This window comes from Schistocerca nitens, chromosome 4 (genome assembly GCF_023898315.1).
Source record: "Schistocerca nitens isolate TAMUIC-IGC-003100 chromosome 4, iqSchNite1.1, whole genome shotgun sequence".
Classification (NCBI taxonomy): domain Eukaryota; kingdom Metazoa; phylum Arthropoda; class Insecta; order Orthoptera; family Acrididae; genus Schistocerca; species Schistocerca nitens.
The window spans coordinates 196,618,134-196,633,043 of record NC_064617.1 but is presented as its reverse complement, the minus strand read 5'-3'; the positions used below and the strand labels follow the sequence as shown (position 1 = coordinate 196,633,043).

The following is a 14,910-nucleotide window of genomic DNA, read 5'->3' as shown; positions in this document are numbered from 1 at the left end:
TGCGTCTCTTCCATGGTACCTGTTTTAATCGTCTCCAAATCAGTACCGCCTTGGTAAGTGTTCCTTATTCATTTGGGCTTCTTTCCGTGTTCTTGTCTTCAATGTACATAGTCAACTTTTTTCTGTGCCTTTCTACCGTACCGTGGTGTATGTATCAATCAAATACAGCGAGGTCGCGAAAGCTGTCTCCAAAAAAATTTCGTTTATTTAATGCTTATCACACGGGATACATAAATACAGAAGGTACGTCTGGAAAAGCATCAAATGAAACACATTCGTTCCTGGGACTGATATGTGAAATTACGCCGGCCGGGGTGGCCGAGCGGTTCTAGGCGCTACAGTCTGGAACCGCGCGACCGCTACGGTCGCAGGTTCGAATCCCGCCTCGGGCATGGATGTGTGTGATGTCCTTAGATTAGTTAGGTTTAAGTAGTTCTAAGTTCTAGGGGACTGATGACCTTAGAAGTTAAGTCCCATAGTGCTCAGAGCCATTTGAACCATTTTGTGAAATTACACTTTCAAACATAAAGTACAAAACTACTTGTTTCCTCAGCTTCTGTTCATTGTTATACCACTACCACATCCTCAGCATCCTGATAAACGAGACACATTCAGCTAGCATTGGAAAAGGATGGAGCAGAAAGCTGGTTGGTCAAGTTCAAGGAACTATACCGGCATTCCGTCTCTTCATGCTATCGGGAGAATTCAGGAAAAACCTAAATATAGTGATCGAACGGGGATTGGAGCCCGTGTACTTCTGAATATGAACACAGTCCAGTAACCACCGTCACTTCATTCGGCGATAGGATAAAATATACCGAAACACTGATGGCGAGGAAGAGACACTAAAACAAACGCAGCGCAACATGGTTCCTTATTCTTTCTTTTGTATTCTTAGCAGAGAGTGGCTGCCGACATTTAAAAATTCTAGTGAATGCTGGAATTTCCATTTTTCTGAGTTCCTATACAGTCTCATGTCTCTATGTGTCAAGCGTAAGACACAACAGCATCACTTTATCGCTGCACTTCATTTTGTTTGGCAGCCCCTACTATAGCTCTGGTAAAAAACCTTTGTGATTTACACACTTACTTTTACTTTACAATCACATAAGAGGCCATCCATAAATTACGTCAAACAAATTTCATGATTTTTGGAGCCCTCGCCCCATCCTTATTACAGATGGTCAAATTTGTGTGACTCCCATGCCCTGGTGAGACGGCACGGATTTTTCAATTTTAAATTTAGACGCTATTAAGTTAAAACAACACTTCCAAAATTATTAGAATAGTTTTATATAAAATCTTTATTTCAAAAAATCAACAATGAATCAATCATTTTAGAAAACTCACGAAACATGTCGAATCAAATTAACGATACAAAATTCAGTCTAGAACTTTGAACCCATTCCTTTCTATTATTTATGGCCGGCATAGTAGTCACTGCGGTCTCGATTTGGATAATGTTTGGAACATTGGATGTGAACACATTATCTTCATCCAACTATAAAGCATCATCATCGTTTATCATAGTACTTCCCTGGCACGTCTAGCTGCAATTCTTTGAGGACGAAACTTCATCATGTGCAAAACCTTTTGTTGGTTTTTATGTGATTGCATGTGTTGGTTAGTGGCTTTATATAATGAAAAATATTTACCACAGATGCCACAAGATCTTTTAAATAAGTACGCTTCGACACTGGGCAATAGCCATCGTACGGAACGTGCTTCAAATGTGCTGACACTCTGAGGTCCAAGATAGCTGTAGTAACAGCGTAGCAAATTTACCTTCGGTGTCGTCATTACCTACAGGTACGTACCCGTCTTAAGTTCGTTTAATCAAAACAGGTAATAATCGCCGCAGGCTAGATTGTCGCACACCGCATCACGCGAAAGCCTCGCATTTTACAATTCTTCGAAAATATTGCGATTCACGTATATGATTTGCGTACCAAGTAGAATCGTTTTCCAGTGACCTAGCCTGTACGATATCCAGCCAGGTATCTGTTGGCACAATACATTCGGCAACCACAGGAAAATCGTCAATGCCCAACTGGTCCCAAATATTAGCCAACACGATGCCTGCAATCTCAAAGTTCCGTTTTGCTAGCCAAGTCAGTGGTTCGATTACTGAAATCAAGATGTGAACCAAAATTGTCATGTTTTAATACAACAGCGGTACGTTCGCGACTAAGAGGCGCCATTCGCCCTTCCACTCTGTTAAATGCACTTCTTCCTGGAGCATTAGTGGCAATGTAAATACACTACTAGCCATTAACATTGCTACACCACGAAGATGACGTGCTACAGACGCGAAATTTAACCGACAGGAAGAAGATGCTTTGATATGCAAATGATTAGCTTTTCAGAGCATTCACACGAGGCTGGCGCAGGTGGCGACACCTACAACGTGCTGACATGAGGAAAGTTTCCAACTGATTTCTCATACACGAACAGCAGTTGACCGGCGTTGCCTGGTGGAACGTTGTTGTGATGCCTCGTTTCCGACTTTGATAAAGGTCGGATTGTAGCCTACCGCGATTGCTGTTTATCGTATCGCGACATTGCTGCTCGAGTTGATCGAGATCCAATGACTGTTAGCAGAATATGGAATCGGTGGGTTCAGGAGGGTAATACGGAACGCCGTGCTGGATCCCAACGGCCTCGTATCACAAGCAGTCGAGATGATAGGCATCTTATCCGTATGGCTCTAACGGATCGTGCAGCCACGTCTCGATCCCCGAGTTAACAGCTGGGGACGTTTGCAAGACAACAACCATCTGCACGAACAGTTCGACAACGTTTGCAGCAGCATGGACTATCAGCTCGGAGACCATGGCAGTGGTTACCCTTGACGCTGCATCACAGACAGGAGCGCCTGCAATGGTGTACTCGACGACGGTTCACGAATGGCAAAAAGGCATTTTTTCGGATGAATCCAGGTTCTGTTTACAGCATCATGATTGTCGCATCCGTGTTTGGCGACATCGCGGTGAACGCACATTGGAAGCGTGTATTCGTCTTCGCCACACTGGCGTATCACCCGGCGTGATGGTATGGGGTGCTATTGGTTACACGTCTCGGTCACCTCTTGTTAGCATTGAACGGCACTTTGAACAGTGGACGTTACATTTCAGATGTGTTACGACCCGTGGCTATACCCTTCAATCGATCCCTGCGAAACCCTACATTTCAGCAGGATAATGCACGACCGCATGTTACAGGTCCTGTATGGGCCTTTCTGGATACAGAAAATGTTCGACTGCTGCCCTGGCCAGCACATTCTCCAGATCTCTCACCAATTTAAAACGTCTGGTCAATGGGGCCGAGCAACTGGCTCTTCACAATACGCCAGTCACTACTCTTGATGAACTGTGGTATCGTGTTGAAGCTGCATGGGTAGCTGTACCTGTACACGCCATCCAAGCTCTGTTTGGCTCAATGCCCAGACGTATCAAGGCCGTTATTACGGCCAGAGGTGGTTATTCTGGGTACTGATTTCTCACAATCTATGCACGCAAATTGGGTGAAAATGTATCTCATGTTAGTTCTAGTATAATGTATTTGTCCAATGAATACCCGTTTATCATCTGTATTTCTTCTTGGTGTAGCAATTTTAATGGCCAGGAAGTGTAGTATCCAAGTCAAAATCTTTAAAATGTACAGTACAAACAATAATTCGTTCGTCAGGGGTGCCCAGACCCAGGGACACGGAGGGGCCTCGGCCCTTCAAAGCGCTCAGGGAAAACAAAAAATATTGCATAGGTCAAGTGTTTGTCTTTCAAGAAAATGATTTAAAAGTCGGTATTGCGCAGGTGGCTCCGCCACCTTGTAAGAATTGCACCTGCTCCTGCTGTACAGCAAACAGTGAAAGAACGAAAATGGAGCAGGGAAAAACGCATCCCATGCATGGGCAACAGCCCTACCCACAACAACTAAGGTCAAGTAACTAACAACCACTGATGAAGATGTCAGACTGCAACTATCGAGGGCTGAGACATCCCATCCCCTGGCTGGAAAAGATTTTCATAACCTTTTATCCCCTAGTCATGACGAGAGTTGGCCAGCCTTAAAGTCCTTGAATAGGCTGAGATCAGGAGTGGGCACATCGCGGGTTAACCTGGCAAAATGGGGATACATTCAAGAAACCCAATGTGGCTGCGGGAAGAACAGACTGTTCAACATATGCTTGAGTGGCGACTGTGTCCGGCCACCTGTACAGAAGATGACCTTCACCAGGCAACGGAAAATGCACTGGAAGTGGCCAAAGATTATATAAGCTGTGTTGATCTGTCAACAGTTGTATAAATTGTGTTTTATGTACGTTTCTGACACGAGAATACAGTCCTCCTGTAAACTCATTCTTGAGCAAGCGAGTCCCCACTCTGCCCAGCCAGCTAACTCACAAGGCACCTCTACAGGCTGTTTCACAAAGTTGTACCGGTCCTGCGCGGCGCGCGCTTTAAATCTATGGCGACATAGTGTACAGATACGTCCTGGCAGCATTTTTATTTTTAGATAAATGCATTAACACCACACGAAGTACAAAAGACGATTGTCTTCTTCCGAAACAGAACGGTACAGAGTGAATTATATGAATGTATGAAGTGAAGATGGGTTCCATATACTCTATCTATAAAAGGCAATGTCCCGACTGACTCACTCATTCACTCACTCACTCACTCACTCATTCACTTAATGACTCATCACTGTCCAGCCCAAGCCACAAAGGAGAGAAGCTTGAAATTTGGAGAAGGTGCTGATCTTATACTGCAGAAGTCTTTAAGAAAAGATACGGGACGAACGAGATTTTGAAAATATATCGCTGTTGAGGCAATTTTGAAGCCAGACCTAAGAAAATTGGTATTTGGTTTCTCGGTCTGAAATAACGTAATCTGGGTTTCAGCAAGTTTGGAAATTTATCCCCTACGTGGGTGAAACTTTTTTTAAAAACAAATCATTATTAGTGAACTACTAAAGCATTTTTAAAGCTACAACTATGAAAATTAGTATTTGACTCCTCGGTTGCAAATAAAAAATATATGAGTCAGTGTTTTTGGAAATTCAACCCCTAATGGAGTGAAATCGGAGGTGAAACAACCTATGAAATATTTTATTATCAACGCATTTTCAAAGCTAAATCTATGAAAATTTGCATTTGGCTTCTCTGTTAGAAATAAGAAATACGTGTGTCACTGTTTATAGAAATCCAGCTCCTAATCGCTTGAAATAGGGCCAGACTGATTCACTGACTCATTATTGCCCAGTCGAAACTGCTTAGGATACAAACTTGAAATTAGGAAAGAGGGTTGATCTTATACTGTACGCGTCGTTTATACGGGGATTGTTTGAAATTCCACACATAAGGGGAGTGAAGTATGGGATGAAAGTCTCTTTGAAAATATGTCGCTATTACGGCAATTTTGAGAATCGAACTACGAAAACTGGTGTTTGATCTCTCAGTCGGAAATAAAAAAATTCGTTTTTCAGCATTTTTGGAAATATAGTAAAATAGTGCGTGCAAGTTTCTTAAATAAATTATTTAAGAACTACTAAGGCATTTTTAAACAACATCTATGAAAATTGGTACCTGACTTCTCGGTTAGAAAAAAAAAAATATACGCGTTTCAGTGTTTTTGGAAACTCAGCCCTAAAGGTAGCGAAGTAGAGGATGAAAAGTCTTATGGAATTGTTTCATTGTGAAAACATTTTCAAAGGTAAATCAACGAAAATTTGTATTTGGTTTCTATGTTAGGAATTTTAAAAAATACGGGTTTCACTGTTTTTGAAAATTCAACACCTAAGGTAGGGAAAATTTTTAAGAAAATATATTGTTATATTATGAAATTTTTAAAGCTAAATCTGCGAAAATTGTTATTTCACTTGCCAGTTAGATATAATGGAATGTGTGTTAGGGAATGAAAGTTCCTATGGAAATGTCACCACAAGAACGAGAATGGCAATAACCTTGGACTGTAGCTAGCATAATAGCTTTCGGTCAAAAGTACATTGGGAAAATACAGTGCTTCTACGGCCTTAATTAGCGTGAAAAGTTTAGAAGGTGTTGCAATTTGTGAACAACATAAAAATTTGATAGAGGAAAAAAAAAAAAAAAACTGTGCAGACCATACAGACTCCACGAGCGAAGCAGCGCGCACTAAGCTAGTCTACTACAAATGCAGAATCGAATGCCTGTTCGTCTGAATGCATGTTCGTCTATTATATTATCCTAAAACGATGGATACATTCCGAACGAATTTTTAACACCATGTAGTGGAATTATTTTGTAACATCTAAAGTCTACTCTTACCCTGTGTTGCTACTATGCGGTAGAATTTTTCTTTGAACGGCTGCGATGAGACCCAACAATTCTGGCTACACGAGAAGCGTTTACAAAGTAAGGAGGAATTTGTAATTGCGCTTGTTGTCCTAGTCCTATTCGCATCACTCTTACTGTTGGTAAAAACGTCTAAAAGGTATCAGTACAATGTTAGGCATATGGATATGGGACTTAACATTTGAGGTTATCAGTCCCCTAGACTTAGCACTACTTAAACCTAACTAACCTAAGGACAGCACACACATCCATGCCCGAGGCAGGATTTGAATCTATGACCGTAGCAGCAGCGCGGTTCCGGACTGAAGCGCCTAGAACCGCTCGGCCACAAGGGGCCGGCCGAAATTCCGTAACTGTTGACTTTTGAACAGAAATAACGGCGAACGCATGAGGCTCAGGAATTACTAGGTGACGTCAACAGCGGTATAGAACTATTGAAATGAGTCATAATAGGTGACTAAACATGGGTTGATGGATATGACAGTGAAACAAAGGCTTTTACCGTCCCAGTGGAAGCAACCTAGATCGCCAAGACCGAATGCTCGACAAATGCGATCAAATGTGAAGATTACACAGTAATGTTTTTCGGTTTTAACATCACACCGTGCCATGAATTCTTGCCTTAAGGTGAAAGGAACAATAAGAATTACTACGTACAAGTTCAACATCCTTTGCGTGAAGCAATCTGATTACAAAGCCTGGATTTGTGACGGAGAAACCCATGGTTTTTGCACCACAATAATCCACCTGCTCTGACTAAGTTGCGTGTTCGTGAATTTATGCCCAAGAACAATACTGTAACGATGATTTAGCACACGTGTTCGCTCTATGTGACCTTTTCTTATTTTCAAAAATAAAGGCGACTTTAAATCACAGTCTTTACAAGCACACATGAGATTAAAAACGCGTCGCTGAGAGGGCTAAAGCCTGTCCTAAAGATAAGAGTTCCAGAAGTCTTTCGGGTTTTGGAAAAAGCCCACGCGTAAGTATATACTAAATAACTGGAAATATTTTGAAGAGAATAACATTGCTGTAGGTCAATAAATGAAACGAGCATTAGATCCAATATTTACCACAATAAACCTGTTGCTTCGACTAACATTCGCCATCCCTTCCAGAGAAATCCCTTTTCATGCAGTGTTTTGTCCAAAAACAACTTTCTGTCAAGAAAAATTAATTTTTTTGGTTTATTGGAAAAAGTAATGTGTAATGCCGGTACTATTTTTTTGATTGATGTCAAAGTCCTCCATCGTTTGTCGAATCACCGGTTTTTTATAGCTCTGTAACGATGGGTTTCCTCCCAAGATTCTTAGCGCTATTTCTTGGCGATTCAACGAAACCAAGTGGTTTGTTTATTCGTTTCCTTCTGATGCGTCCTATGGTGACAAGGCTGACTTTTGTATAAACTGCAACTCTTTCTTCGGGGCTGGCAACGTTAGCCAACAGTTCTTTTTGTTTTAACTCTTTTCGGACAAGAAACGGGCACCTGATTTTGGGTCTGCCTGTAGTACAGTTGCTGGATCCTTACTGGGAAGGCCGCTTTCCCCACCAAGGGCGCTTCTCGTTTAACAGTTGGCCGACAAAAGGTACAGTTATGGGCGCCCTTGCAGTGGTGGATACAGAAAAACCTCAAGGAGCTACCTTTATTTTTACCGTAATAAAAAATAATCAAGTCACGTGCAAAGTTTAAGAAAGTTTTATTTAAACTGATTATAAACATATACAAGACAATGCCATCTTATGATATAAAAAAGTTAAATTGTGGTTCCCGTCCTTAAATGATGAATTCTATGCGTCTATTCTTCCTGGTAAATCGGTTAATTACATCGTCAATAGGAATGTCAGGATGAGTGTTCAACACAGCTAAGCCATTAAGTCTATCCTCCTCCACTGTCGACCTCAGCCAAGTCTTAGTGCGCCGAAATGTTGAAAAACTTTCTACTGTAGCAATAGAAGCAGGTAGACACGCAAATATTTTGTACACCGTGTGCAAAGTAGGACAGACAGACAACGCTTGCATAACAGAAACACGATCATAAAGGGCGTTTATCCTCGTTTGCTTGGATTGAAGAATCTGTCTCATTAATCTCTTTTTAATTACAAAGAGCGATTCTTCTTCAAAGAACGGTAGTTCAGTTAAGCAATGATTCAATTTATGTGCCAGATCATTACCGTCATGTTTCAGTAGTTGTGGGAGCAAAAGTATGTTGAATTTTAAATGATAAATATTTTCTTCAGCAAAACGTCCTCTCATGTCAGTAGTAACATGGTCCAGTGTAGGCATAAAAACAGTTCTCTTCCAATGTGTCATAGCATCATCATTATGATCGCAGTTTTCCCTGTGTCTTTGCTTGTAAGACGAGGAGCACTTATCTCCACGTCTAACTCATCCACAACTGTCTTCGCCTCTTCAACAATACGAGCAAAGCGGCTATCAGCATTAGCTCTCATGCTGTCGTACACCTTGATCGTCGAATTTAATTTTCATTTTGCCATCGCGACGTCCAAGCTACGGTCTTGTAAGATTTTGCTGACTGGATATGTTATGCTCATAATGTCACACAGTGCAAACAGAGTGATAATAAACTCACAATTAGAGAGAGCTCGAAGGAGAACATTGGGTTTGGCAGCCGTTGACCTATTCCTCCAAAACTGTATTTCTTTGAGAACTTTGTTCCGAGATCAGCTGCGAATTGAATAACAGCATCATGTCGCTCAACCCATCTCGTTTGACAATGTCATTGCAGCAAGTGTTTAAGGTGACTCTTCAATGTTGCGAACCGCTTCCTAGAAGCTGTAAATAACGATACTATTTCTTCAGTAGTACCAAGTGAGTTTCTCACACTTGTATCTTTGCAACTGCGAGAGGCAGCGAGGATGAGCTGATGACTCTTTATGTATCCGCCATTGCGCCCTTGTCGTTCTTATCGTGGATTTTCGTCGGGACCATAATCGCAAGTAAAAATAAACACGGGTTTCACAAAACATTCTAGAGCTCGAAAGTCAAGTCTGTGGCATGTGTCTCTGCGTTACAGGAACAATTTCTCCACTACGAATCGCTACGAATTTAGGCACAGAGCGTGTCACAGCTACAGGTTTCCCCCTCACTATCTTTGTTTATTACAATACATGCATTAACACAGGGAATAAGTTTATATTCTTCAGCGGCTACGAAATCATGATCCGTTAATTTTACATAGTAGTCAAGGTGCATTCACAATGGTGCTTGAGCATGTCCTGCTGTAGTACCTAATGGCACACGTGCTTTCTCGTACACTGATAAAAAGATACTTGACCAGGGTCCAAAATTAAAGATTCGATATTTCTTACCGTGTCTCCACAGAATTTGCCACCTCTCTCCTCTACATGTTGCGTAGAGTATGGTTTGCACAATTTAACAGGAACAGTTACAAAGTGTTTTGATCCTTCCTCTGTATTGACCCGCCTGAGAAGGATTCCTTAAGTATAACCCTGATAGACTGATAGTATAGCCTTGTTTACAGAGTTCGTCTTGTAAGTAGTCGAGTGTTATGCAGCACCTTCTATTTCAGTGCGACGTCGATGAGCGGCGCCACCAGAGCTGCTATCACCTTTATGACTTGAAATAAACCGGATCGATTTTCTTAAACTCTTACTTCCACAAAATTTTAGATTTTTTTGTTTTCTTAGAATCACCACCTATTTTCAGTTGCGCTGTCTTTCTCTCATCACGTTTTTTCCCTGTTGAATGTCTTTCCTTAATGCTGCTGTGTTTTTGTTGCCTTTTATGTCGCCATGCTAGCAGCATGCTACGGAGCTCAGGTTCCAGAACGACAAATTATTTTATTCCGTGAAGTGTTTTGACTTGGCGTTGATTTAGGTACTGTTTGAAGTAACTGGCTGCCACTTGACTGCACATTAAAATCTTTAGTTTAGTTAAAAGTAAACGTGTAAATTATTGAATACGGGCATTTCGCACCATAGGTGTATTTAATCGCCCTGAAGAATCCAGCTCTACATTGAAATCGAGCCTGTACCTTTCGACCATTACCACAGACAGACAGACAGACAGACAGACAAAGATGCGGTTGCCGATTTTGCTTTATAATAAGTAGTGAATAACAACTGAACTTAACTGATAGGATTGTTCCGTTTTTCAGTTTGCCCGGAACATTTTTAGCAGGGGAGAACTAAATACTAAAATTACGTAAAACTCCAAATTACTTTTAACGCCCACGGGCTCTAGTTGTTTTGGTGGTTTTGACGACGAAGAAATTTTTGAAAAAATAATCCGTATCAGTTTTTCGTCAATTTTATTTTCAATTCCTTAATTTTCGAATGTAACTGACCTTCTTCAAGATTGTCACTACTTTTCAAGCTTCACCGTAAGATGTTATTTTGTTAATTTTTGTCAGCATAAGCTGCAATGTCTACTTCATAGTTTGCGATAAAGAATACTTCACTCAGGTTTTTTACTCATTTGTACTTTGTTAGATAAACTGAAAATGACAAAACAGTGAACTAGTAAAACCACGTTCATCACTTGCCAAAGTCATGTGTCGACTGAACGATATAAACAAACACAGGCGAAACCTGAGCAACGGCGGTGTTTGTGAAAAGCTCAAAGGCCGTATTGGCCTTTCGGCGTATGTGAAAGGCGACCGACACACGATACAGTAGGTACTGCGACCGTGAACACGCGCGGCTGCCACGTGCCAAAAAGCGATAGAAACTGGTTCAAATGGCTCTCAGCACTATGGGACTTAACATCTGAGGTCATAAGTCCCCTAGAACTTAGAACTACTTAAATATAACTAACCTACGGACATCACACACATCCATGCCCGAGGCAGGATTCGAACCTGCGCCGTAGCGGTCGCGCGGTTCCAGACTGAAGCGCCTAGAACCACTCGGCCGCAACGGAAGGTGCGATAGAAACTGATTTAAACCTTATTTAATAATATTGGTAATATTTTAAAGTTTCTCATTAGAGCTGTAATTCTTTAGATTCATACACGTGAAGTCAGCCGCGCGGGATTAGCCGAACGGTCTAAGGCGCTGCAGTCATGGACTGTGCGGCTGGTCCCGGCGGAGGTTCGAGTCCTCCCTCGGGCATGGGTGTGTGTGTTTGTCCTTAGGATAATTTAGGTTAAGTAGTGCGTAAGCTTAGGGACTGATGACCTTAGCACTTAAGTCCCATAAGATTTCACACACATTTGAACATTTTTTTGGAACATGTGAAGTCACAAAGCTATGACTCGTCCGTCCCCCCCCCCCCCCGCCCATCAGAGAGGTCTGACGATGTCACACTTTTTGACCTCCCTCCCCTCATCATAACGTGTGTCGTAATTCATGGATGGCCCCTAATATGATAACATTCATAACCAGTTTCGACGTACAATGAATGGCTCTCAGAACTATGGGACTTAACTTCTGCGGTCATCAGTCCCCTAGAACTTAGAACTACTTAAACCTAACTAACCTAGGGACATCACAAACATCCATGCCCGAGGCAGGATTCGAACCTGCGACCGCAGCGGTCGCGCGGGTACATTGAAAATTTTCGGATTATAAAATAGGGGAAAAAATACACAACAATATATAAATTTTTCGCCAGTTCTATTTCCAAGTAACCAGAATACATATGGTTCATATCTACATGTCATATGTGGCATTTGGCGAACAAGAAGGCAAATCGTTAGTGTACTTTGTTTTTTACTTATAAATGCAGCTCGCAAAAACTTAAAAAGGTAATTAAGATTTCAATGTGCATTTTTTTCTTTTTCTCTCGTAAAACCCAACGATGGCCAACGTATGGCCGAAGCTGGTTATAATTGTTATCATTATTATGTGCTAGTGTGAAACAAAACAAAATACTTATAAATAAAAAACCCTCAAGAATACGTCAATCACACTTCTTCACTGACAGGATGTTTTTCCCAGGGGCAATGTGGCGGGCGTGCTGTCAGTCGGTGCTTGACAAGGACCTCCAAGCCGCTTCAAAACAGGTAAAATAGCGAGCACGTGGCACTAAAACTACGTTGTGGCCGGCTCCTACCTCTCGACTCCCTCAAACATCAAACGACAAAGCTGGTGAAGGTACCTAACAAACAGTACTCCAACACACGGTATCAAAACATTTTGTCAAGTAACTGAGGCACAACATTACTATACTATTACAGACGCTGATTCTAGGTACAGTTCTATGACACTCAGCTGTTTGTGGTTCCTTCTAGACTACATGAGAGATCCATATCAGTCAAATCTACCAGTAACGGCGCGAGCAGAAATTTTGTCCCTCTCTACATCTGTCGAATGCTTCACTTCATGTCGCCCAACACTCACCGAGTATTTTCCCTCGCCCATACTCCTCGCAGCTCCTTTTTCGCTGTCTCGCTCACGCGCGCACACTCAGTTGTGTTAACAATTAATTAACAGATGGGTTAATGGGAAATGCTGGACTTGACTTAATCAGAGCAAGACCGCACCGTCGTGCTTCCACACGTACTGAACAACCAGGCCCATGAAGGGTGTAATTATTTTCTGAGATTAATGCGGATACAATGGATGTGTAAATGCAACACCTACACTCACGCTCATAAGCTAAGGATATTGCTGATACATGGTGAAACAACGCTCTGGTGGGCGGTTTGCGGGTTTAAATCACCTCGGGGTATGATCATACGCTACATTTGACCTGCGGTCGTCGCACGGTGGCGCTGGCAGCAGTCCACATACGCAGAGGTGAGTTGGTGCATGTCAGAGCACAGTGCAGCGAGTAAGTGTGCAGACGTTTTCAGACGTGCTAATGGTGACTGTGTGTTGAAAATGGCTCAAACAACAATTATTGATGACGTTATGAGGGGTAGAATGCTAGGGCGACTGGAGGCTGGTCATAGCATGGGCCCTCCGTGTGTCACGAAGTGTGATCTCAAGATTATGGCAACGATTCCAGGAGACAGGAAACGTGTCCAGGCGCTACAGTACGGGACGTCCAAAGTGTACAATACCACAAGAAGACCGGTACCTCACCATCAGTGTCCGCAGGCGGCCACGGAGTACTGCAGTAACCTTGCTTGGGACCTTACCGCAGCCACTGGAATTGTTGTCTCCAGACACACAGTCTACAGACGACTGAACAGACATGTTTATTCGCCCGGAGACCTTCAAGGTGCATTCCACTGATCCCTGGTCACAGCAGAGTCCGTAAAGCCAGCACTTGGTCATTGGAACAGTGGTCCCAGGTTGTGTTCACGGAGTCCAGGTATAGCCTGAACAGTGGTCCTCGACGGGTTTACATCTGGCGTGAACCAGGAACCAGATATCAATCTCTTAATGTCCTTGAAAGGGACCTGTATGGAGGTCGTGGTTTGATGGTGTGGGGTGGGATTATGATTGGTGCACGTACAGCCCTGCATCTCTTTGACAAACAAACTGTAACAGGTCAGGTGTATCGGGACGTCATTTTGCACCAGTATGTCCGCCTTTTCAGGGTTGCAGTGGGTCCCACATTCCTCCTGATGAATGATAACGCACGGCCCCATCGAGCTGCTATCGTGGAGGAGTACCTTGAGACAGAAGGTATCTGGCGAATGGAGTGGCCTGCCTGTTCTCCACACCTAAACCCCATCGAGCACGTCTGGGATGCTCTCTGTCGACATATCGCTGCACGTCTTCTAACCCCTAGGACACTTCAGGAGCTCCGACAGGTACTGGTGCAAGAATGGGAGGCTAAACCCAAACAGGTGCTCGATCCCCTGATCCAGAGTATGCCAACCCGTTGTGCGGCCTGTGTACGTGGTCATGGTGATCATATCACATACTGATGTCGGGGTACACGCGCAGGAAACAGTGGCGTTTTGTAGCACATGTGTTTCGGGACGGTTTTCTCAACGTATCACCAATACCGTGGAATCACAGATGTGTCGTGTGTGTTCCCTATGTGCCTATGCTATTAGCGCCAGTTTTGTGTAGTGCCACGTTGTGTGGCATCACATTCTGCAAGTATTCTTAATTTATGAGCATGAGTGTACAATGGATCCGTAACCCTCCGGAATCGATGTAGGACGACCAAACATGTTTGTTTCCAGTCGGCTATCGTAACCCGACGGCGCATAAAAAGGGCGACAATTGATTATCTCTAGCTCATACATTTACTCATTAACAATCTAATATTAATGTGACAATATTATTAAAACTACAGTGTTTAGTTAACGTACGATGACTGGTGCATATCCTGAAGTTAAGACTGATCAACAGGGCCGGTTCGAGACTATCCCCCCCCCCCCCCTTCATTATGCGATCACCCTTACCCGCTGCCTTTTCAGAAATAAACTTCTTTTCCTTGGGCCCTTGACAAGAAAAATAAATCTAATCATCGTAGAGACATAGGGGTTTTCCTCTGTAACAGAAATACATTTCTAAATCTTATTTCTGAGCTGGATATTAAGGAAAGTCACGATTAATTTTCATTTAAGATAAACATGAGATCTCTTAGTGAAAAATATATCATTTACATACACTGAAGCGCCAAAGAAACTGGTACTGGCATGGGTGTTCAAATACAGAGATATGTGAACACGCAGAATGCGGCGCTT

At 42.6% G+C, this 14,910-nt stretch overlaps 1 protein-coding gene across 2 annotated transcripts in view; it reads right to left on the bottom strand.

The window, feature by feature from the left end:
• The window catches only part of LOC126253247 (uncharacterized protein K02A2.6-like), a 307,108-nt gene that overhangs the window by 83,257 nt on the left and 208,941 nt on the right, over positions 1-14,910 (bottom strand). The gene's annotated exons all lie outside the window — the stretch shown is intronic.